Source organism: Macadamia integrifolia, chromosome 12, assembly GCF_013358625.1.
Source record: "Macadamia integrifolia cultivar HAES 741 chromosome 12, SCU_Mint_v3, whole genome shotgun sequence".
NCBI lineage: Eukaryota > Viridiplantae > Streptophyta > Magnoliopsida > Proteales > Proteaceae > Macadamia > Macadamia integrifolia.
Genome location: NC_056568.1, coordinates 14,098,874 through 14,124,013, shown reverse-complemented (window position 1 = coordinate 14,124,013; position 25,140 = coordinate 14,098,874). Strand labels below are relative to the sequence as shown.

General features: G+C 36.9%; 1 protein-coding gene and 1 long non-coding RNA gene across 5 annotated transcripts in view; both read left to right on the top strand.

The window, feature by feature from the left end:
• Positions 1-11,254: 11,254 nt before the first annotated feature.
• LOC122058306 lies at positions 11,255-12,658 on the top strand. Its single transcript, XR_006133718.1, has 2 exons — positions 11,255-12,269; positions 12,370-12,658. It is a non-coding gene; the product is annotated as an uncharacterized LOC122058306 (long non-coding RNA).
• An 11,853-nt stretch (positions 12,659-24,511) lies between these two features.
• Positions 24,512-25,140, top strand: part of LOC122057755 (probable plastidic glucose transporter 2) — a 15,456-nt gene continuing 14,827 nt past the window's right edge. Inside the window, exon 1 of one of the 4 annotated variants that reach the window (XM_042619999.1) lies at positions 24,512-24,628. The gene's annotated coding sequence lies outside the window, so the exon portion shown is untranslated. Of the gene's footprint in view, positions 24,629-24,651; positions 25,036-25,140 lie in introns of those variants that run through there. The other 3 variants (XM_042619997.1, XM_042619998.1, XM_042619996.1) reach the window with 3 other exon arrangements.

Below are 25,140 nucleotides of genomic sequence, written 5' to 3'. Positions count from 1 at the left end.
GAGCTACACCCATAGACAGATGGCGAGAGGAATAAAGTTAGGTTGAATAGAAACTTTTATATTACCTTTTCATTTCATTTCCTTTTACAATTGGATACATTATAAATGAATGGTTGGATACTATGTATGATGAGAATATTATCTCTTTTGTTTTCAAGGATAATATAGTTAATTAGATATATGTCTCTAGATCAATGGAAGGAGATCTATTTTTAAACTAACTAATATGAAATTGGTTAAATCCTTGATGCGCTTTATTAGTGAGAGCTTTATTTTATTGATGTAGATAATTACAATTGTTGTTTTGTGCTTTATTGTTGTAACTTTATTGATGGTCATATTATGTTGTTTATTTTGTACATCTGTTTGTTACTGTCCTTAAATGATAGTAAGGACATCCTTGAATGAAGTAGAGCTAACAACCTTGAATGAAAGTAGGGGTAATATGCGGTGGTATCTCCCTCTTGTGTCAGAGGCTATTTTTCAAGATACACGTATTTTGGATACTAGAAATGTTCATCAGACAAAGGACTTGTACTAGCATTTTTCTTGTGGGGACAAATGGATCTAGTCCCAGTGAGCTTCATTAAGTAAAGTAACTATGGTGAGCTTCTATATGAAGTATTTGAGTCATAAATGATTTATGTTCATGTGGGATGTGCGAGTGAGCTCCTAGTGATGGAGTAGCTATAGACTTCAGTAGAAAGTCAGGAATTTTTTTTGGATTTGAAATGTTTTCTCATTGTGACATGTATTTTCATATGACAATTTTACACTAGAGTAGCCCACAGCAGGTGAGGATATATGCACTTTGACGTGTAGGGTCTTGTGTCGACTTAAGATGTGACGACCCTTACGATTGGGTGTTTGAGCTCTTGCTTGGACCTGGGTGTATTATTTAGAGCGTGTTGTTGTCAACACTTCCTATATGAGCTCATTTTCTAGTCCTCGGTTGGAGCAATGATTTCTTGTTACCCCAAGTGGGAGAATGTAACGTTTTCCTTTATGTGGGCTAGCATCCAGTTATTGTATGTGTATGAACTAGTTGGATGGGTGTTGACTGATGGCATACAGTTCTATATTGTGTAAAGTTTGTATTAATATGTATGAGTCCATTAACAACTGAGCCCATTATGGGAGAGGTATTAGTTAGTCTGTATTTCAGGGTTGGTCCTTGTTCCCAGCCTACATAATGGTTTCAATGCACATTAGTTTAAACCCTAGCAATTGTGTAGACAAGGGAGAACAAGACTAGCAGATAAGAGAAAACGGGTGTGGAGAATACTTTTTAAACCGATATGGATCCATGTATGGATCAATTGAATCTCTTGTTTATATATTCATGTTTAATGATTCAACATTTTAAGATACTATGTATTTATTCTTACAAATGTTGCCTTATGATAGCAATCTAGATGTAATGTGAAGTGAGATTCTCCAAAGCCAATATTAGACATGTTATTTGGTAGTAATATTAGAAATAAAAAAGGAACACTTGGATGAGAGAAAATGTTTAATTTTATACATGTAGTTGAATTTAGTTTCCTTTATTGTTTATTTTATATCTTTGTGTGCATGAGTGCGAGAGAGAGAGAGAGAGAGAGAGAGAGAGAGCTTTTGGGAAAGCTTTCTTCTAACTCTTAAGGATGAAAACTAAGTCTTTCATATTTTTTTGTTTGTTAGTTGAGTTCTCTCTCCATTTATTGTGGTTAAAATATCAAATTTATTTTGTTCTCGTGTTTAATTCATAACATTATTCTAGGACTATGATTTTGAGGGTGACAAGGAGGACAAGTTTCCCTTGATTCACAGTAGAAAATATGTTTTCGAAATTGCTACTAAATCAACAAATAAGTTGGGTGGGATGATACAAAAACACCAAGGTTGTGAACTCTTCCTGAGTGATGAAGTTGATTGATGATGTTTCTCAATATAGAATTGGAGGATCGAATAATTATGATTATGCATATTAATTTTAGGGTTGTTACATAAATAAAGTGTTTTTTGTCGGTTTTGGATTTTTTTAGGTAGTTAAGTGTGAAATTCAATTCATGAAACAATTCAATGGCTCAGTTATGGTAATTGGGACAAATGGCATGGACTTTGTGAATCGACAATAGCCAAATATGTATGAAAAAAAGATTGATTTCTTGTCACTCATGCCAACCTTTTCTTTTTTGTAGATTGGGATATTAGAGTTTAACATTCTAGATTCTTTAGTCAAATTGGTTCTGCAAAGACATATAGAGAGCAAAAGTTGCAAACAAAGTATACATGCCTTAAAAGGAGTTGAGTTTTTATTCAAGTGAAGTATGCCATATGAGATTCCATTTACCCCATTGATTGCCAAAACCATTGTAAAACACTCTTCACAACTCAAATTAAGTGTAAATCCATCCTTAACAATGCTTCTTTGCTTAGTGAGGTATCTAAGGGGAATGTGAATCCCATAACACCTTAAAGGCAATTGGAATGAGATTTGAACTCTAGGAGTCCACACTTAGTAATCCAACTCGTAGCATAAACCCAAGAGTTGACATCCATTAGCTTCAATTTGACACTGGATATAGGCTCCAATCTAATTGAGTAAGTGTTGGTTGACAACCATTAATCAATGTTGACAGGATTAAACCCTTATGTGTTGTTAATTTTAACTTAGGCTAGGTTCAAACCGAGTTGGTCTATCAAATTTAGATAAAAATGATTAATTTAACAATATAAAATAAGGATTATTGATTGACCAACTTGGCTCAACCCCACCAAAAACCCTGCCAAGGACATTTCAATTGTTGATGCCAAGATGTTAAGAAAATATTTCTAAGTGAAGTTTAAGGCATGAAAGAACCTAAAGGTACTCCGCATAACCTAAACTATATCCATAGGAATTTATTCTTCATGACCATGCATGTCTTCTACTGTGATAAAAATGAGGTGTCTATAGATGTATCAATTGTTAGTATACCGAAACACATAATATTCAATTGTAACCATAAGAATCCCTTAGGTTTGAGAACCAATCATAAATTATTAATGAGAACCATGCTCTATCCCTAGTTGTGAATAATTTAAGGCATATCCTTAGGATGATGAAAAACCCACTTGAATTAATGTAAATAAATTTGTTATTAAAACTATTCAAATCAGGTTTGATGAATACGTAAATCCATCATTAACAATACTTATGAGATATGGAGAATGTAGATGGTGAAGACTCAACTCAGTTTAGCCTTATCCCAACCAAATAGGTTTAGCAACACGGATCCTTCTTTTTTTTTCAAATCATCTCTATTCAAAACCATACATGTGACCACTCATAAACTATGCATGTCTTTTGTCACTATTTCTCCTAGAGTTTATTACGGTCATATTACTGTCATATAAAAATTGCCTTTCAGTTTTAAAGGAATACGTTAAGACACAACACTTTGGATGCATCATTTCACTTTTAATTCTTTGTGAAATAACACATCTATTTCTCCTTCTTAATTAATGATTGTACTTAGGTACGTAAAATTTTCACTATGCACTATTTCCCTATCATCAATTTTCACCACTCAACTTTCAATGCTATTAATACTAAAGTTACACCTAACACACTAAATTTTTGTTCTACTTCTTATCTTAAGATTTTTTGATTCCAAGATTGACATTCATAGCTCTACTTTTGCATTTATAGAGCTTTTGTTTTATCTACCAAAATGTCAAAAACAAAAGAAAAAGTATTATCTACCAAAACAATAGCATCAAAGAAAAAGTATACTCCAAAAGACCTGATTATGAATGTATGTATTTAGCTCATCTTTGTCAGCACAAATAAATATGTTCCCAATATCTTATATTTCAATATCCCAAGCCTCAAGTGGGTTTCAATTACTCTCTTTTATAATTTTATAGAATAATTAGTAAAAGATGATCGAAAATGTATCCATCTCTTCCCACTAAGAATACAACCTAGAGCAATGGGTACTTATGGGAGATCACAAGATTAGGAGGGTTGTTTTGCGTAACTCAAGTATGGATGAGAGAGAGAGAGAGAGAGAGAGAGAGAGAGAGTTTGACTGAAGAAGTTGAAGACCCATCAGGCCATCCATTAAAAGTCAGCGGGGGACCAACTTCCCATTAATTACGAGAAAAACAGAGGTGGTGTCAGAAATCAAGAGGTGATAAACAAAGTTTGACTTTTGGCAGTTCTTTATTATCTCCTCAGCGAAACCAATATTGGTGGAAGTTGGTCAAAATTTTTGGATTTATTAGGGATTATATATTTACCGGTTGTGACATGTGAGTTTTGACTCAAGTGGATCCGTTGCCCATCTCTCACTTAGTTAAACTTACAAGAAAAGAAAGAAGAACAATCTTTGTCAATTGGAATTAAAAAAAATAAGGGAACAATTTTATTTTTTATTTTTATAGCTAATCTATCTTACAATGCCCCTTGTTTGTATTGTAGGGCATTCTTAAGGGCGGGAGAACATCCACACACTTGCATGTGGTTAGAGTCGATCATTAGATTTTTAGGCATCAACTTCTACTAGTTGATGCTACTACCAATGCACTAGGCAATAAGCACTAGAATCATGGAAATAACTTCTTGTCATCAAAGTGGTGAGGTTGTAATCTTTTTTTTAATTGTCGCTTATCTTATTTCTAAAATTTATATAATGCAGTATTTAATGCAAATAAAAAAAGGTTTTCAAAAATTTAAAGTTATTTAATGTATCATGTAATTAAGCTTTGATGTGAAATAATAGGATTTATCTTCATTAAAAAAAATATTATATTAAAAAAGTCAAAAGGTAAGGTTGCGAACAAAATTTAGCCACCACTGCAACCCCTTCAGTAGTCAAGGAAATCAAAATTTAAAAGATATTTTGAAAAATACTAAAACCTATGAGGATATTTGTGAACCCTATGGAAAAATGAATTATTCCATTTTGTTGGTTGCTAACAAGGCTATTGTACAATCTTGATAACAGCCAAATTTTTCCTAAGTTTATAATCTTGTTGTAACCATTATCAAGGTTAGATACAACTTATGACAAGAATTATCAAAAGAACAACTTCTAGAAAAATAATTTATCTCAACTCAAATGTAAAACTATAAGCAGCTTTCCTATGGTCAACTTTGAGTGTTAATTCTCGTAAACCAAATATTTAGTTTCCTTCAGATGCTTGTAGCCCAAATTCCTCCTAGTTTGCTCCCTCTAATGATTTATGGATGTGGGTATTCACAAAAGGAGGGTTGTTTCTCTGTTAAGCTAGCTTACCACTTCATGTTTGGGCTTTGGTGTCATGAGCTATCATCCCTTCTTGTGACCTACTTTGAGTTCAGCCGTAAGGTCTAAGGCTTCAACCTAAAATCACCATTTTTACATAGGTACACTATAGATGGGGGAGAGGGAAGGTAATAGTCAAGAGCCACGAACTCAAGACCTCCCGGTGAATGTGGGCTTAGCACACCACAATCTCACCAATTGCGTTAGGCAGTTATTTAAAATCTTAATTGATTGTTCATATGGTTTTTCAATACTCAATTGCATTGGAATGTTGTCATGCTTCTCCTTTGCATCTAGAGACCACCAAATTTTGTGGGATTCAATTTATTGAATGATTCCCTTCCATTCATAAGCAATATAAAGACGTTCTCGATATCATATATCAATGGGCTTCTACCATGGAGGCTGAAACCATTCGAGATGGGATATGTCTTCTTTTTTCCTTCGTCTTTAGATGTTGTGCTTCTTTGGATTGGATATTGTTTATTTTTTATGTGTCCCTCGTTTTTTCAAATAGGATTGTCTCTTCTTCCCATATATCGATTAGAATTTGAATCAATTTTTCATACGATATTTCGCTGCTCATTTGTAATGGAATGTTGGTGTGCTTCTCCTTCATGTATGTACTTTGGACTCTGCTAATTTTCATGAATTTCATTTTAAAGAATGTTGCCCTTTTCATTTAGGAGTGCTATAAAGATGTTCCCCATATCATAGATTTCAATCTTAATGGAGCCTCTTTGGTATGGGAGACTTGGAAATTGAGGATTTAATTTGTGTTTACTTAGCTTGATTGCTTTTGAAGCTTTTGTGATCTTTTGTGGAGGATAGGCAACTACATTTTACACATCAGGTTTGCGAGAACGATTCTTCTCCCCTGTAGGTAACCCCTCACTCACCTTATTTCACATCATCCATGATGTGTGGAGTGTTGGTGTATGGTGTCTTGTATTCCGTCGCAGTTTAATCTAAGGAGTACTGGTGCAGCACCTAGCCAGGCAGGACGGCGGTCCCGCTGCCGGTTAGCGGGTCGTGGGGGTTGCAAGGGGGGCAGGAGGCCCCCCTGCATAGCAGGGGTGTAGGGGGGCGTAGCCCCCCGCTTGAATTTTTTATTTGAGGGCAATTGTGTACTTTTCGGATTAGGGTTTTTTCGCTATATATTTGTAGCGAGAGTTTCTTTCTCTGTAATGCAAGCAATACTGAGAGGTGTGAGGACGAGCGCTGTAACCCTATTCTCTATTTATAGTGAAGCAGGATCTCATCTCACCGGGGACATAGGCAACCTTGCCAAACCTCGTAAAATCCGTGTGCATTGTTTGTTTTGTTTTTCCATTATCTTCTGCATCGTTTTAGGGTTGTGTTTCTACAAATTGGTATCAGAGCTCTAGGTTTCCATTTTCTAGGGTTTACTATCACAATGGCAGGGAAGGGATCGAATGTCAAGTATGACATCGAGAGGTTTAATGGGAAGAACAATTTCACCCTCTGGCGTCAAAGGATGAAGGATCTTCTGACACAACAGGGTTTAGCGAAAACGTTATTGGGGAAGTCGAAGAAACCTGAAAAAATTACTGAGGAATATTGGAAAGAGATGGAGGAAAAGGTCGTAAGTGCTATTCGATTAAATCTTTCTGATGATGCCCTATAATATGTTGTGGGTATCGAATCTGCACTGCAGTTATGGGAGAAACTTGAAAGCATCTACATGACGAAGTCCTTAACGAATAAGTTGTTCGTGAATAAGCAATTGTATTCTCTACAGATAGAGGAAGGTACGGATCTATTAGAGCATCTTAACATATTCAATCAGATCGTAAATAAACTTGTAAACCTGGAGGTTAAGATCGAGGATGAAGACAAAGCATTACTATTGTTGTCGTCGCTCCTAGAATCATATGATCACCTAGTAACGACTCTCTTGTATGGGAAGGAGACCCTTGAGATGGATGAATGCAGCTACCCTCATGTCCAATGATACAAGGAAGAAGACCATTAGTACGAAATCTCAAGGAGAAGGTTTTTTCGGAGGTGACAAGGAGTAGGAAAGAGGGAGACCAAATCAGAAGAGATCTAAAAAGAGTCGATCGAAATCAAAAGGGGCAAAGACAAAAGTCTCTTGTTACTATTGCAAGAAGGAAGGCCATCTGAAGAGAGAGTGCTTGAAGAAGTAGGCGGACTTAAAGAAGAAATGTGTAGATAAGGCATCTAAGGAAGCTAGCGTGACTGACAGTTCAGATGGAGATGATGGAGATGTACTCTCTATATCATCAGGTAAGAATCAACCTTCTGATTCTTGGATTTTAGATTCTGGATGTTCATATCACATGTGTCCACATAAGGATTGGTTTGATACATATCAACCATATAATGGTGGGTCTGTCCTAATGGGGAATGATGCCGTATGCAAGACCATTGGGATAGGCACTATCAAAATCAAGATGTTTGATGGGATAGTAAGAACCTTAGCAGATGTGAAACATGTACTAGAATTAAGGAAAAACTTAATATCTTTGGGGGCACTTGACTCAAATGGCTGCAAGTACATAGCAGAAGGTGGAGTTCTCAAAGTTATTAAGGGTGTAATGGTTGTCATGAAGGGACAGCTAGCAGGAAACCTATACAGACTCATAGGGAGCACAGTTATAGGTGGAGCATCTGTGACTACAGATGCAGTATATGATACAGATGATACCTATCTGTGGCATATGCGATTAGGGCATATGGGAGAAAGAGGATTGATGGAGCTTCATAAAAGGAAAATGTTGAAGGGAGTAAAAACTTGTAAATTGAACTTCTGCAAGTATTGTGTGTTCGGAAAACAGTGCAAGGTTAGCTTCAAAACTGCAAAACATAAGAGTAAAGGGGTGCTTGATTATGTACACAGCGATGTATGGGGTCCTTCAACAACAAAATCTAAAGGTGGGGCAGAATACTTCGTGACCTTTGTTGATGATTACTCAAGGAAAGTCTGGATCTACTTCATGAAGCATAAAAGTGAGGTGTTCACTAAATTTAAGGAATGGAAGGCTGAGGTAGAAAGGAAGACAGGAAAGAAAATTAAATACTTGAGAACAGACAATGGAGGAGAGTACACATACAAACCGTTTCTAGAATTGTGCAAAGCTGAAGGGATTACACATCACTTCACAGTTCCAAAGACACCACAACAAAATGGTGTAGCTGAAAGGATGAACAGAACACTTCTAGAAAGAGCTCAGAGTATGAGGCTGAATGCAGGGTTGAGCAAGCGATTTTGGGCAGAAGCAGTGAACATGGCATGTTTCCTCATCAATAGGTCTCCATCAAAGGCGATTGATTGTAAAATTCCTGAAGAGGTATGGACAGGAAAACCAGTAGATTATTCTATTCTAAAAATATTTGGTTGTCCAGCCTATGCGCATGTTGAGAGTGAGCAGCGTTCCAAGTTAGACTCAAAGTCTAAGCAATGTATCTTTCTTGGTTTTAAGAAAGGTGTAAAGGGATTCAAGTTGTGGGATCCAAGTTCACAGAAAGTTGTGGTTAGCAGAGACGTTGTGTTTGATGAGTCTCATATAGTGAAGTCAAATTACAATTCACAAGCAGTTGATGAAAATAAAGAAGGTTCTACTGTGCAGGTGGAGTTAGGTGAGTTAGAAACAACAAGAGAGAATGAGTCATCAAGTGACTTACCAGGACAACAAGAAGTAGTAGAAGTTCCCTATACTGTGGCAAATGGTAAAGGGAAGCGTACTCACAAAGCACCTATGAGATACGGGTTTGAGGACATGGTTGCCTACGCCCTCACTGTAGGTACAGGTGATCCATCTTCCTACCATGATGCTATGAGTGATGCACATCATGATAAATGGATGATAGCTATGATGGAGGAAATGGAATCTCTACAGAAGAACAAGACTTGGGAGATTGTGGAAAAACCCAAGGGAAGAAAAATCATTGGGTGTGAATGGGTCTTTCGTAAGAAAGATGCAGCTTCTGAGAAGGAGAGTGAAAGGTATAAGGCCAGACTTGTAGCCAAGGGCTATGCATAGAAGGAGGGGATAGACTACAATGAAATATTTTCTCCGGTGGTGAAACACACTTCGATCAGGGTACTACTTGCTTTGGTGGCCATGTATGATTTAGAGCTTGAACAACTTGATGTGAAAACTGCATTTCTTCATGGTGACTTGGAGGAACAGATTTACATGGAGCAGCCTGAAGGTTTCAAGGTGCAGGGAAAGGAAGACCATGTTTGTCTGCTTAAGAGGTCGCTTTATGGCCTTAAGCAATCTCCTAGGCAGTGGTACAAGCGCTTTGATTCCCACATGATGAAGATTGGCTATACAAGAAGTGAGTATGATAGTTGTGTTTATTATAAAGTGTCAAGTGATAATTCCATTATTTTGTTGATGCTTTATGTTGATGACATGCTCATTGCTGCAAAGAACAAACATGATATAGTCTCTTTGAAGTCTTTGTTGAGTGCTGAATTTGAGATGAAGGATCTTGGTGCCGCTAAGAAGATCCTTGGCATGGAAATCCTTAGAGATAAAAATGCAGGTAAACTTTGGGTAACTCAGAAGAGGTATATTGAAAAGGTGCTAGAGCGTTTCAATATGGAAAAGGCCAAGCCGGTTAGCACTCCGTTAGCTGGCCACTTCAAGTTATCTGAAAGGGAATGCCCTACAACACATGAGGAGGTGGAGCAGATGTCTCAAGTCCCTTATGCTAGCGCAGTTGGGAGTCTCATGTATGCTATGGTTTGTAGCAGGCCGGATTTGTCTCATGCAGTTAGTGTTGTTAGCAGATACATGAGTAGTCCAGGGAAGGAGCATTGGAATGCAATTAAGTGGATCTTCAGATATTTGAGCAAGACTAAAGATATAGGTGTTATGTTCAGTGGCAGGGGAAGTTCTACCGAATTGGGAGGTTATGTTGATTCTGACTATGCTGGTGATTTAGACAAGAGGAGGTCTACTACAGGGTATGTGTTTACATTGGCTAGTGGACCTATATCATGGAGGGCGATGCTTCAATCTACAATTGTATTATCCACTACAGAGGCAAAGTATATGGCAGCAGTTGAGGCTGCCAAGAAGGAGTCTGGTTGGTTGGACTGGTTCGTGAGTTGGGGTTGGAGCAAGGAGGTACAGTGTTACACTGTGACAGTCAGAGTGCCATACATCTTGCAAAGAATTAGGTGTTTCATGCAAGGACAAAGCATATTGATGTGAGATTTCACAAGATCAGGGAGCTTGTGTCAAAAGGCAGTAGTCACTTGAGAAAAATTCATACAGATCTCAATCCTGCAGATATGTTTACAAAGCCAGTTACTACAGAGAAGTTCGAGTCCTGTTTGGACTTGATTAATATTACTTATTGTTGAAGATGAGGGACGCACCAAACAGGTGCGGGTGTGTACCTCTAATGAGGTACAATGATGAAGACGTCTACAAGTTATCTTTACAAGAGGCTTGACAGAATTCAAGCCAAGGTGGAGATTGTTGGTGTATGATGTCTTGTATTCCGTCGCAGTTTAATCCAGGGAGTACTGGTGCAGCACCTAGACGGCCAGGACGGCGGTCCCGCTAGCCGGTTAGTGGGCCGTGGGGGTTGCAAGGGGGTGTAGGGGGGCGCAGCCCCCCGCTCGAATTTTTTATTTGAGGGCAATTGTAGTTTAATCCGGATTAGGGTGGCAATTGTAGTTTAATCTGGATTAGGGTTTTTTCGCTATATATTTGTGGCGAGGGTTTCTTTCTCTGTAATGCAAACAATACTGAGAGGTGTGAGGACGAGCGTTGTAACCCTATTCTCCATTGATAGTGAAGCAGGATCTCATCTCACCGGGGACGTAGGCAACCTTGCCGAACCTCGTAAAATCCGTGTGCATTGTTTGTTTTGTTTTTCCATTATCTTCTGCATCGTTTTAGGGTTGTGTTTCTACATATGAGTACAAAGATAAGTATACCCTATGGACAATTCTACCCTTATACCAATATTACAACAGCCTCAGACCCATTGAATTGTAAGCAGTAGATTTGGATCCCAAAAACCATGGATAAAAATGAGGCCAAACTCATGTCCAGCCTCACACACTGTCATGCTTGTTTCTTATAATCATCCACTTTAATGATTATTATTATAATTATTTTGATGGCACGTTTTAGTGATGATTAACTTGCTGAATTCTTGGTAAAGCTGCTTTACGAGGCTTCAAATAGTAGCTTGTATTTTGACTCTTTCATTTTGGATGATAACTTATTAGATATGTGGTTCAGGGATTGATATTGCTCATGATGAAGTGGAGAAAACTTGATTTGTATACGGGAAAATGACAGGGAAGTTGATTTATTCTCACATATTATCTTGGGAAGCCTGTTAATCTCTGGACTGAACCAGACTACGATGCTGAGTTCTGAATCCTTGCTTATGTAATATGGTCCAATTTTTTTCCCCCGAGGTTAAAAGACTTATCGATTATTTACCAAGTTTTCTAAGCTTAACAGGCTTCCCATGATATTGTGGGAGGAAAAATCACCTTCGTTGATATTTTTCCCGTATACAAATTGAGCTTTCTCTGCTTCATCACAAATCCAAACCCAGGATTTGCCAACCAGTCACAAAAAAACTGAAAAATAGTAAGGATCATCAATCCTGCATTTTCCCAGATTGGGTCTTCCTCATCTGATACTAAGTTTTAAAAGCCTTCATGTAAGGCTTCAAACTCTTGCTGGCCCTTGTCAGGCCTCCTTATATTTCGAAATTTTATCTGTTGCTCAAGTAACTTCCTTCACCTTCAGTACATGGAAGTCTAGAGGCATGATTTCCCATTGTTGTTCTTGATCTTATAGCTGATTCTATAGTCTAGTACTTTAATTTTGGCCGTGGACTTCTATTTTGTGTAGAAGTGTTTAAATTTAATTTGACTCTTCTGTGCAGCTGGAAGAACTCCGGGCTGATATTGTAGACGTGAAAGAGATGTATAGAGAGCAAGTAAACATGCTTGTGAACAAGGTACTAATAATCCCTGGTAGCAGCATCCTTTTTGGCATTCATCATTGTTATTTATTCTTTTGTTTTTAGTGTTCTCATTTATTTGTTAAATGTTTAACAGATCCAGATTTTGAGTTCCAGTGGTGCCTCTTGATCATCATGTTTGGAATGTCACGTCTGGTATATAACCTTTCTGTTTAGTGCTTGAATCTTCCTTCTATGTGCGTCCTTTCAAATGTTGGTTTGTAATGTTTCAGCTGGAGATACAATACACTGGCTCATTTCCTTGTGAATCCTTCTGAGCCTCCATCCTAACCCACAGTTTTCGAGGAGTGGTTGTATATCATGATGGATCGTTGATGATACTGAAATTCACACTTCATAATAAATACTAATTTTTTCCTTGCGAAGCTAAGTTTCTGAAGGGTAACTCGACTCAAATTAACCTGAAGATGCAATTTTTATTCTCTGCGTGGCAGTTTCAATCATTTTGTGATTCTTCCAGTTCGCTTTGTTCAATGAGGCTGTTTTGACAAGCTGAAGGTTTTGACTCCCTTCTTAAGAACCACCCCAACCACCCCCCCCCAAAAAAAAAGAGAGGTAGGATTCAATCTCTTGGCATGATGCTTGAAGGGGATAAGTCCTAAACCCTAAACAGTGGATTAATAACTCTTTTTTTGCATTGCGATAAACTTATAACTTAAATATGCAAATCGCTAACTAGTTGTGTACCCTACGCCCCGAATGGATGGGGGAGTGCACATGAGTATTCACCAAAGAGCATACAGGGCCAGGGGGTCATTTCATGGGACCCTGTGAGAGGGCGTAGGGAACAGGACCAGTTAGGAATTAGTAGACCAAAATATGAAGATCAATCTTCTCATGGTGATACCTAATGTCACTCGTTGGACTTCGGATTTATTCCCTTGGCCTAGACCTTGTGATGATTTGATTATCTTTCCATCTTTTGATTCTTTTGACTGTCCATAAGGTATTAATACAGGATCCTCCAGTACTTAGCACTGCAGCCACGTTTGATGATTAGAGTAAATAAGCTGGATGCGCTTACTTAGTTGTTTATCAATGAAAGGCTAATCTCGATTCTTGAATGTGTAAAGGGATCTAGAGTTGCTTAAGGGTATAAAGATTGGTAGAAATTATTCTGAAATTACTTGTTATTTGTCAATGATATTTTTATTTTTTCCATAGTTCCAGTAAGAATGATATATCAACATTGCATGTCATTTGAAACTTTTTTCAAATCTCTCCGGACAAAAAATAAATTTAAAAAAAGTGTTGTGATCTTTAGTCGTGTTGTCGGGGTGTTTACACCTTATTTCGGCCGGTCCGGTTGATGAGAAAAAGTAACATGTACTGAGGGATTGACCAATCTGATATCGGTCTATATGTCGATAAATGAGGACCTTGTGTTAAGAAGTTGATCGGTCAGACTGATCAACAGTCAAAATTATAGATACACGGAGTAGGCGAGTACCCCAGGGGCGGAGTTCATATTGACTAGAGTTGGCTTTATGGGAGTTACAGGTATGCAGTTTTAATGGTTTGAGCGATTATAATTACTCTCATAAGTGAACTATTGCAGTTATGGAAATTCTAGGGTATAAAAGGAACTCCATATGGAAGAGAGAATCGTCTTCAATGGATCAAAGAAAATCATGAATTTATCTTTTCATATTTTTTTCTTCAGTTCTGTCAAGTAGATTAGTTGATTCTTTATCTTTCCTTAGCGGAGACCATGACAGTCTATGCTTTGTTATGATTTTCTCAGTTATCATTTTCATTGCCTGAACATTTAGTTTGGTACCAATCATTGCAGCCCATGTTTTGTTATGATTGTTTTTTTTTCATTAATATATATATTGTTCTTCTTTTTCTTCTTTATGAGTTTTGTTTTTCTTTTAAAATCCTTGGAGCATTTGAGGAACTAGAATGATCTCACTTTCTCCTTGATTACAAGTTGAATTTTATTCCATCCATTCCAATGACTTACGTCTAATCTACCGTGTGGTTGCCGAAATTGTAGCCAACATGAGGTTATTAGGAAGGTTTCATGTAGCTTAGGGATTAGCCTTGTCGGTAATAATTCTACCTATTTAGGTACGCCTGTATTTTTTTTTTTTTTCTCTAGGAATAAATCTCTCAGGTTTGGCATCTTATCCAGAGGGTGAAGGGGAAACTAGGTAACTAGAAAATTCCCCCTTGCTATCCCAAGTTTGGATGTTGGTTTTAATAAAATCTATTCTTAGTTTCATTCCTACATATTGGATATCTTGATTCTTCCTTCCAGCTAAGAAATGTTCAAAGTTGAACTCTATTAACTCAGGCTTATAGAGAGGAGTGGGGTTGTATCAGCATAAGTGGAGTCCTGTGGAATGACATTTGCTTCCAGACCTAGATCTCTTAAGAGGCTTAAGTTTTATATTACTATCTATTCATATTAAAGCCCTGCTTCTTAGGCTGGCTCTTATCAACCCTAATGAATTATGGGCTAAGCTACTCAAAGGGAGATATTTCCCTACTAATAGTTTGTTGCATCCTTCTACCTTATTATTATTATTTAAAATTAAAAAAAAAAAAAAAAAAAAAAAAAACCTGATTTTGAATAGTATCTCTAATGTGATCCATCTTCAGCAATTAGCTTGCTGGAAAGTTAGTGATGGTTTTATTATCTCAATTCAGTGTAATCCTTGGATTCTTTATTTGAACAATTTTAGAGTTCTTCTCTCAATTAGTTAATCCTTTCTATTCACATGTGAATGAGCTTATTTAAAATGGTAATTGGAATGATATTCTTGTTTACTCATTATTCCCAATGCATGTAGCTGTGGCTGTGGCCATCCTTCCTATTCCTTTACGTTCTCATCATTTAAATGATTTATGGATTTTTTTTAATCAAAATTGCAGTCATTTTTTTTTTAAGAAAAGTCTTGGTGGGTGTTTTTAAGTATTAAAATTAAACTGCGATAGCTGGAACTAAATGATCTCTTTTTGTCTTGCGAGTTTACCAAAAGAATTTTGATTGTTGAACTTTTAGGCTTAAGGAGTGAATGTTTCCTCTCATCTTCTCTGTTTGACTTGGTTAAATCATTTGTTTCTAACCCTTTTCCGTTGAAATAAAAAAGCAAACGCTTATATTCGTTCTTGTTATATCCTTTTACATTGTTTGGATGGCTCATAATTCTATTATTTTTTGCAAGCCAAGCCATAGTCCATTGTTGATTGTATAATTGACCAATAAATGGACTTATGACCTCAAGCTTTTTTCTTTTGTAGTTACTAAGAATTTGTCCCATAATAATGATTCTTCTTTGACTATTGATTATTGGACAAATTTTCCTTCAATGCACGGTAAGGTTCAACATTCCATCTTAAGTTTCACATCTTCACAAAAATAGTCCCGTGTGCATCTAAGGCCCACCGAATGAATGGATTTTCATTCACCGTGACTTTAGGGAAACTTGATCCATTGATTATTATCAGAAGTCATAAAATTGGGGGGGAGGGGGTTAATTCTAATATGTGATGGCAATTCTGAACCTCTTACTGGTGCAGCAGGGTGGGCTTATATTTTTTTATTTTTTAGGTTAATTCTCAATATTAGGGTGATGTTCAAAATATTTTATTTAACCAATATATATTCTTTTCATAAAAAAAAAAAATCCACGGAATCATTCACCTATCAAACGTTCAAATTGAAGAATCAACTGTAAAAGAATTCATCTATTTTCTAAAAAATAAAAATGGAAGCTTAAGGACGTCTATCTAAATCTGTTGTTTGATAAGAATTGCTCATATAATAATGTAATGGCAATAGTTTCCTTAGCGGTGAGGGGGGTAGTGGGGAGGAAGAATCTACTCACCACCCATGATGTGACCATGTGATGAATCAACGTCGGTGAAAGGGAACTCGATCCCAACTATAATAATTATGTAAACTATTATTCACGGTCATATCAACATACCCATGTTTTTAGATATCAGCCTTGTATCGGCCGTATCAACTGATTTGTATTAGTATTGGTTGACATCGATATGGATACGTTGTCGATAACAAAATCGATGCTTTTTATGAACACAACATAATTCTCAAAACTTCTTATGAAATTAATATATTTTAGTGCAAAACTATTTGATATTGGTGAAGCCTGATATAGTGATATTAGTGTAATTTAAGAACTACTGGTGATTTTTCCCAAACAAATAATAATCCAGATTATCGGTAAGAGGGCCATAGTCGGAAGAAGGTTGGAGGCCCGCGCAGGAGGTGTAAGGGGATAAAAACCTGCTTATATTTTTTATTCGTTTAATAATCTTATATTTTCTGAGATTAAGATTTTTCTATATAATATACAAAATACTATATATAGAGAGAGTTATCTCGTGAAGAGATGTGTAGTAAAGATTTTCTACTTTCTTCATCAAAATAGTAGAAACTCTGCTTTTCATTATTAATTTGTAACACTTCATACCTAGAACCATGGTTCATACACCCAAGAATCTCACATGGGATGTGATATCTTTAAGAACAGGAACCATGAAATATCAATGTGAATGTGAGGATCATAAGGGTGGTGACAGAATCTATGAGGTTAGCATTTCTGTTTTGCTATGCTTCTGAGTTGTGGCCTTTCAGGCATGGCTTCAAGTATCGGTTTGATATCGGTCATATCGAATTGGTATTGGCTGAAATCAATCTTCAATTCTTGATCGATTTAAATCGATATTGATCCATATCGACAGAGATAAATACCGATACAAATACCGATACCGACACCGATACCGTCCCTCAAATCCTTGCCTCCAGGTGATCAGGGTAACGATGATGTGGGTGAACGTGCAATTGTGCAGCTGTTAGTAAATGTGTCCGGCTCCTCCTCGTCGTATAATGGGGATTTTTTTGGTAAAGTTGTCGCATATGATGGGGAACCACGACAGTAGCTGTCATGTTTTAATCAGACACTTGTCGACTCCTTGGAAATTTCTTTCATATCTTTGATGAATTCATTTTACCTTTTCTTTTTTTTTTTAATCCCATCCTATCCTATCCTTAACTTTCATATTTCTAATTACCCCATGTGATACTTTAAAATTCCTAAATTATTTGTCAGCTCTTCTTGTAACTCTTTCATAATCCCTCTAGTTATCCTTTCTACACAAGGTTTTAGAATTTGGAATCAATCCCAATCGTTATCGATATGGATTGAATTGCAGTGCTTTGTTTTATTTATTTATTTATTTAGTTAATTTAATATTCTATGTCATTTTACCCTCATAACTTACTAGTGGATTAGTAGGGATCAGTCTCGATTGTTAGTGATTTGATCCGAGTATCTAGGTGATCCTAGCCTATTCAATTTGATTTTAAAACCATGCTCCTACATCTCTTCTCTTCCCACACCCCCTACATCTCCTCTCTCTCCATGATTCTCGTTCTGGGAGAATGTGGCAAAATAAGTTGAGATGTAATTTATAAATTTTAAAGTGGGAGAGAGTTGGGCATGTTGCTGGATTTCAATAAACTAGTGGCATGCACCAATCATAGGGTTAGACACAAGAAAGTAGGGAAGCCTTTTCCAAAGGAAGAGGGAAAGAGTATGTCACAAGTTGAGCACCTTGGTGGCATTAAAATATTAAAGATATGATGGGATTCTCTATAATGCTGGTGTGGGAAGGAATTGCATGCCACACTAATATTTGTCCTAAGAAAATGTATCATCCACATGCAATCTGGTGCCTACATAATAAGAAAATTGTGTTAGAGAAATTGCACCAACATGGTGGGAAAGGTTTTTTCCCATTAAAAAAAAGGGGGATGAAAATTTGAATTTGGAGGTATTGGAGAGATCCAATACACTTTGACAATGCTTTTATTCTTAGAGAGTGTTTTTTACGGAAGTGTTCACTTTTTATTCTATGCTATGAGAACACTCTAGTGGAATAGAAACAATGTTTAGCAAAATTATTCTAAAAATATCCTTAGAATAGAAAAATAACATAAATAACATTTAACATATACTTTATATAAATTCACTTAAGAACAATTATTCAATAATTACATATATGCCGTTATAGTCAAATTTAACTTAAATAATGAAGTATTTTATTAATAAATTATCTTTTAAAAAACCATTACACCCTAAGGTAGGGGTGTCAACCGGTCGGGCCGGTTCGGTTTCGGTCGGGCTTAATCGGGCTTGAAGACTTTCAAAGGCTACACCGTGTCCGCCCATTTAGCTAATCGGGCTTAGTTATTGAGGGCATGGTACACTTTATATTCGGTCGGTCGGTCTCGGGTTATAATCGGGCCACCTTAATCGGGTTTTAATCGGGCCTTAACCGGGCTACGGACATGTTTAATGTTAAACGGGCTTTAACCGGTTTTTAAACTGGCCCTCTTTAAAATGTGCTATTATATTCCGGCCCACTTATGCAAACCCAAAAAAATGACAATAAATCAATAAATGATACAAAATATAACCATTATTTAAAATGTGAACATGTCTTTACTTTTTAGTTTTTATTCTTTAATTTGGGGGGTAAAATAGGTATTCTACAATCATTAAAGGGTCGGGCCAAGTCGGTGCATAATAGGCCGGTCTCGGTCGGGCGTTATTCGGTCGGTCTTGGTCGGGCGCCCGACAGTTCAAGTAGCAAAACCGAGACCGACCATTTATAAATGGGCCGGGCTCAAGCCCGACACGTTTAATAAACGGTCCGAGCCGGGCCGATCTTTAAACGGTCGGTCCCGGTCGGTTTACCCGGTTCGGGCCACAAATTGACACCCCTACCCTAAGGGGTGGAAAATTGAATCATCCCTAATGAGGAGTGAGAATGTTTAAGAAGGTTTAATGATGAGAGAGAATGTACCATTCTTAATTTATTATTGACCCATTTTGATAGAGGGGATGGAGGAGTGGGATAATTGTCACTTGTCAGGCGGAAAAAAAAATTCTTCTCACCAAAAAGGGGAGAGTAAATTTTCCCACCCACCGGGATAGAGAGACAGAGAGAGAGAGAGAGAGAGAGAGACGAATCAATCGATCAACATCCTAATCGAACCATAGAAGCGAAGCGAATTGAGAAGATCGATGCTGAGCACTCTGATTTGATGATCATGGTTCAAAAAATTGATGAGTCGGATTTGTAATCGGCTGGACCGATCCCGATTTCCACTTATTCGAATCGAAATATTCCCATCAAGATTCCACTCAATCGGTGGATTCCTAACCAATTTTGTTGTCACCCCTTTTCTAGGCAAGCGTGTGAAATTCGTTTCATTGCTTTCTGAATTTTGACCATCATTCTGTGGTTTCGGTGCATTTCCGCCGTTGAAGCAACTTCTCTGAAATAGGGAAAACCTATCATTTGGAAATTGTCATTCATCTTTAGCAATCGTGTATGATCAAAACTAAGATGGTGCATTTATTTATGTAATTTTTAGTTCATCTTAACCATCTGAGCAACTCACGAATGAGTCATAAAGGTCATAGAAGACAACGTAACTTTTATACCTAAACACAGCAAAGGTCAAAATGATTGTCCCACCTCTATGAGAAATAGAAATCACCATTGTTAATGTTTTCACATGTGTTCCCAATTTCCCATGGTTCCTTATAGCATTCTTCTTCTTGGCATAGGATCTATGCCCTATTTTATAGGAATATATTTTTTTTTTTTTAAGAAAATATATTCTGAGATGTGGGAGTGTGCCCCTATGCCACACACATGGAGAGGGAAAAGTGACCATCTCTCCTTATGTATTTTCATTGACCCTCGTGCACATGTAAAAATCATTCTCCCACAATAAAACTTCCTCTTTTTAAAAAAAATAAATAATAATTTGATGAAACATTGGGTGAATGGGTTGCCAACAAATAAGAAAGCTCAACTCACAATATTGACTGTGGTCAGTTGCTCATTGGAGTTGGTAGGTATATAAAGTGTAGTTGAGCACTTGCGTGCACGAGGAACTTTATATTATGAATGGAATTTGGAAAGATGGATGTGTTATTTATTTTGTAAATTACACAGGCGTAACAAAAACATTATGTGTAAATGAGTAATAGTAATTTTTGGAGTTCACCATAAAAATTACGGGCAACCGAGCATTTCTTACCCCTATGGCCCTTATAGCCCAAACACAAAAGAAGGGCACAATGACACTCTTACTGCTATGAAATGTAAAACTCACCCATATTGATATTCATGTGCGCCCCTTTATTAGTTATTTCATCCAATGACTATGTACTCTAACCCCATTGGATCCCGTTGGCTGCTTTCTGCACCTCGCTACTCGTTGTAGAAAATTTGAACACCCTTTGTATGATACAAGCTAAATATTTTTTTAATAGAAAATATTACTATTAATCGCGGCACAACCTTTCATAATGGAATATGGATCTTCTTCAACATGGCCAATGAACCCAAAGAGGTCGTGCAACTGGTGAGCAATAAACTTGGTATGAGCTGTAAACTCAGACATCCTAAGTATGACTCCTATTAGGCATACCTTGGGCCACTCACACGAAGGTGTTTAGTGCCCATCACTGCTTTCAGTAAAAGTTGAATGATTCTTATTCAACCTCAGTATGACCCAATTCATGCGATTATGGGATCAGTATAGATCCAAGAGACTAGTCAACCTGAAAGCTTAAAAATCCATCATTAGAAAAAAATAATAATAATAAATACATAAAAATGACCAATACTTCAACTTATGACAGATGATTGAAAAGACATAGATATACATTTTTATGTTCAACCATCCATCTGATGCGCACTGAAACATTAGGCACGTTGTAACCAAATGACTGCCCCATCCTTGCAAACTGGACAATCCTCCCCAACATGATGTCGCGCATTCCCCTCATTGCCCCACTCATTGCCCCACCCTGATGGAGAGGTCCATGCTATCAGATAGCAATTTTTCTTTTTTAATATTTTTTTCTGCCTCGTGTTGCGTGACTGATAGGTGATAGCTCATCAGCTCATTTGCTATTTTATAAACGACTTAATCACCCGAGCACCACGTGTACGGTATACGCAGCCTTTGTCTACACTTACGCAACCGGAAAGCACCGTCCACCGACTCCAGAGTCCAGATCCACAAATCCTCGAAGATCCTTCTTTTCCTAGGCAAAACCAAACCTTTTTCACGGCTTCTATTTTCCCCCTCTTTTTAAATTATTATTATTTTTCTATTAAATCCTAGTAATCAATTCTATAAATTAATTATCAAATAATCAAATCCCTCCTTAAATAAATCAGAAAATGCCAAGATGCGTGGTCCAGGCAGACTCACAGATCGAGACAGGACTCCACAGTTGACGCCATTAAAGCCTCGCTGTCATTTTGCAACAAAAAGAAAAGGAAAATTTACATCTACCGTCCTCTCATTTATCTTTATTACGTTATTCTCATTAAGATTCATTTATTACATTTAAATTCACCAAACTTAACACCATTAGACTAATGTTACGGCCCGTTTGATATCGTTTCTATTTCAGAAACACCGTTTCGTGTTAAAAACGAAAATTTCAGTTTATGTGTCAAAACGTAGTTTTTAAACAAAAAAATGGTGTTTCAAAATTTTAGATTTTTATCTGGATTTTTTTTTTTTGGTAAAATGGAACGAAACTGGGAAGACGGACTTAGTTTTAAAAATAAAAAGACTTAATTGCTCCTAATCATATAAACCCCAATTGCTTCAAGATCTTTCCATCAATGATGTCGATTGTCATGTTCTGACAGTTCTAACAATGCTGCTTAGGTACCATTTCAGGGTATGATCCAGATCTACTCGATGTCAATGTTGATGCCAGATTAGACTTCAAGCCTTTTCCACATACACCAAATGAGCATATCATTTTTTGTCATTCTCTCTTTTCTCATTTTCTCACTCGCTTTCTCCTCTTCCTTTCTTAGGGAAACCCCAACCCTAAAGGATTCACCATAAAAAGGAACAGGATCGAAGCCCGATTCCAAGGAAGCTGACAAGAAGTTGTCTATGAAGAGGAAAACTGCTGCCGATGATAGAGGAGTTGGGAAAAAAACAACCAAGAAGGAGAATGCAGTAAGGATCCTAACAAGCCGAAAAGTCGTACAAGTGCCTTTTTTGTTTTCATGGAAGAGTTCAGGAAATCGTATAAGGAGAAACACCGTAACAACAAATCCGTCTCTGTTGTCGGCAAAGCTGATGGCAATAAATGGAAATCGTTGCCAGATGCTGAAAAAGTTCCTTATGTGGCCAAGGCCAAGGCTGAGGATGATGAGTAGATTTGATTATGCAACTTGAAGTCTAGAAGATAAGAAGATGGAACTTTTTTAAGTTGTGTAGGGTTGTTCTAGAATTATCTTCCATTTCTTGTTAACTCTCTTATGTGGGAAATAGATTATCCCTCTTTTTTTGTTTTAACTTTTGGTCAACAATCGTCATTGAAAATATAATTGCTTGAGAGCTTCAAACCTTTTTCATTACTGGTTTCATCGTTGTGTAAGATTCCATTTCATCAATGGTAGGTTAAACTTAATAAGGGCAAAATGGATATTCAACGTAAAATAGCTCCACTTAATGGACTAATCTTCAAAAGATTCTTACGGGATTAAGTTTGATGGGTTTAAAAATAGTAAAATAAATGGAAATTTATCGTACTACCCCTCGGAGAATGCCACAATTATAAGAACACTCCCTCTTTTCACCAAATTAAACTTAGACCCCTTACTGTCAGTGACTGTTGAGTCAAGAGGTAAAATGACCATTATACCCTTTTCACTAAAACTCATTTTAACTCAATTCCTCTTCACCCCTACCTATTATTATCTTCACGGAGACATCAAGCGCAGAGAGATTTGGGGAGAGGGAGAGACGTAAACCAACGGCACAACACCATAGTTGGCGGCGTTCTTCATCATTGAGCAGAGGCGAGCATAGGTTGGTCTTTCCTCTATTTTTGTTTTTCTCTTCCAGATGCCGTCCGTCGCAGCTAAAGCCACATCTAATGTTTGGTTCTGCTGCAAGTTAGCAAGCTACTAAATCTGTCCCTTACTTTATAATTTCTGGCGTTTGATCATATCTATCAATCTCGCCGTCAGTGCTGAGATATTTGATGGCTTACTACCTTTGACCAGGCCCTACATTAGTTCCAACCTAGTTTATGATTTCTCTAGCAGGTTGTGAGATCTTAACAGTTCCTTCTGAATTCTTTAGTTTCTAATATGTTTCTCCTGCTGTAACTACTAATTCAACCATTGGATTATCATCTTTTACTGTATGACTTATTACACAGCTCATCAGATGCAAATCCCAAGCACCTCATTTAGAAATTTTGTTTACAATTTCTATAGGATTATTCCTTTGTCAAATTGGTTCAATCATTGTATCATAAACTAAATCACATTCTACGATTGGAAGTAAATTATAATAAAATAACGTAAACTATTTCTGGACCTCTGAACGGAGCGACCATCGTCTTCCACATCGGGAACAAAGGAGGATGGAACATTCCTTGGATAGATAAGAACACATGCACTAAAAGAGAAGAGGTTCATGAAAGCAAAAAAATTGAAGATCAACATGTTCAGTAAAACACCAAAGCTCTTTAATCCCAACCAATCTTCAATGAAAATGAAAATTGTTGTGTAGTAAACAAAGGTCATTATACAAAGCACCATAAAAATCAGAAAAGATAGGATCTTTTGATCTTCATCACTACTAGTACTTCTATGCTGATCCAGATTGGTTGAGAAAAGCAGAAAATCCTTCTTGTTCGAATCACCAGGAACTCAAATTGCAATCAGTCGGAATTTGCAAATTTTAAGGATGAACAAAGCGAATTCATGTGGAGAATTGAAATTTGGACTAGATTTAAAAGTGATAAATGTGAAATAGGGAAGAGATTCTTAAATAGGGCCGACGCGATGGGATTGGCATTCGTCGCCGTTAGGCCGCTATTCTGAATGATTGCCGGAATGGGGTCTTGGAATGGTGAAAGAATAGTAACTCATTACAAGGGTATTTTAGGTACTTCATATTTAATAAGGGTATTTTGGTACTTAAAATAAAATATTATTGCTGACATCAGCATATATAATATATTTTTTAAGAGTGACTGATAGTAGAGGTCTAAGTATAATTTGGTGAAATAGAAAAAATGATCTTATAATTGTGGTATTATCTAAGGATGACTTGGTAAATTTCTTCAAAATAAAACTTACGAGGACGATATAACAAAGACAAACCAGAGGGGAGGTGGATATAAATTTTAAAAAAATAAAAAAAGACGAGGATTGGTCCTCTGCTTTCTTTCACATTCCCTTCCCTACCACGCTTGTTTTCTTCCCATGATACTTAAGCCTTACTTGTATGTATATTAATGACGAAAATAGTTGTTTATTAATTCCCATTTCATTAATTAATTAATTTTCTGCTATAGACTGTTCAGGTAGAAGAAGACTGTTGAGTCTAGAGTCTCTGGAGATGGAGAATCCAGATGCTTCTTGAGTTCCTTTTTCAGAATTTCTCATTAGCTTCCTTCTTTGAACGGTTTCGAAAAATTCGGGTTGAGTTCCACTTCCTACGTCTGTTCTGGTAAATTATTCTCAAGACTTCCCAGAATCCAGACCTAATTACTCACAAGATCCCTTTCACGATTCACTTGTGGTAGCTCTGGCAGCTCTTTTTCGCTTCTGTTAAGGGTTTCAGATCCTCTCTGATCCTTTCTTTTTGTGACGAATTTGAGCATCAAATACTCGAGTTGGGTGAGGATAGGTCTCACAGAACCTGTTTACTTATTTTCTACTTTATTTTTTATTTATTTTTTATTTTTTATTTTTGGTTCAGGAGCTTTGGCCTCTGTTTTCATTCTTTGATCCT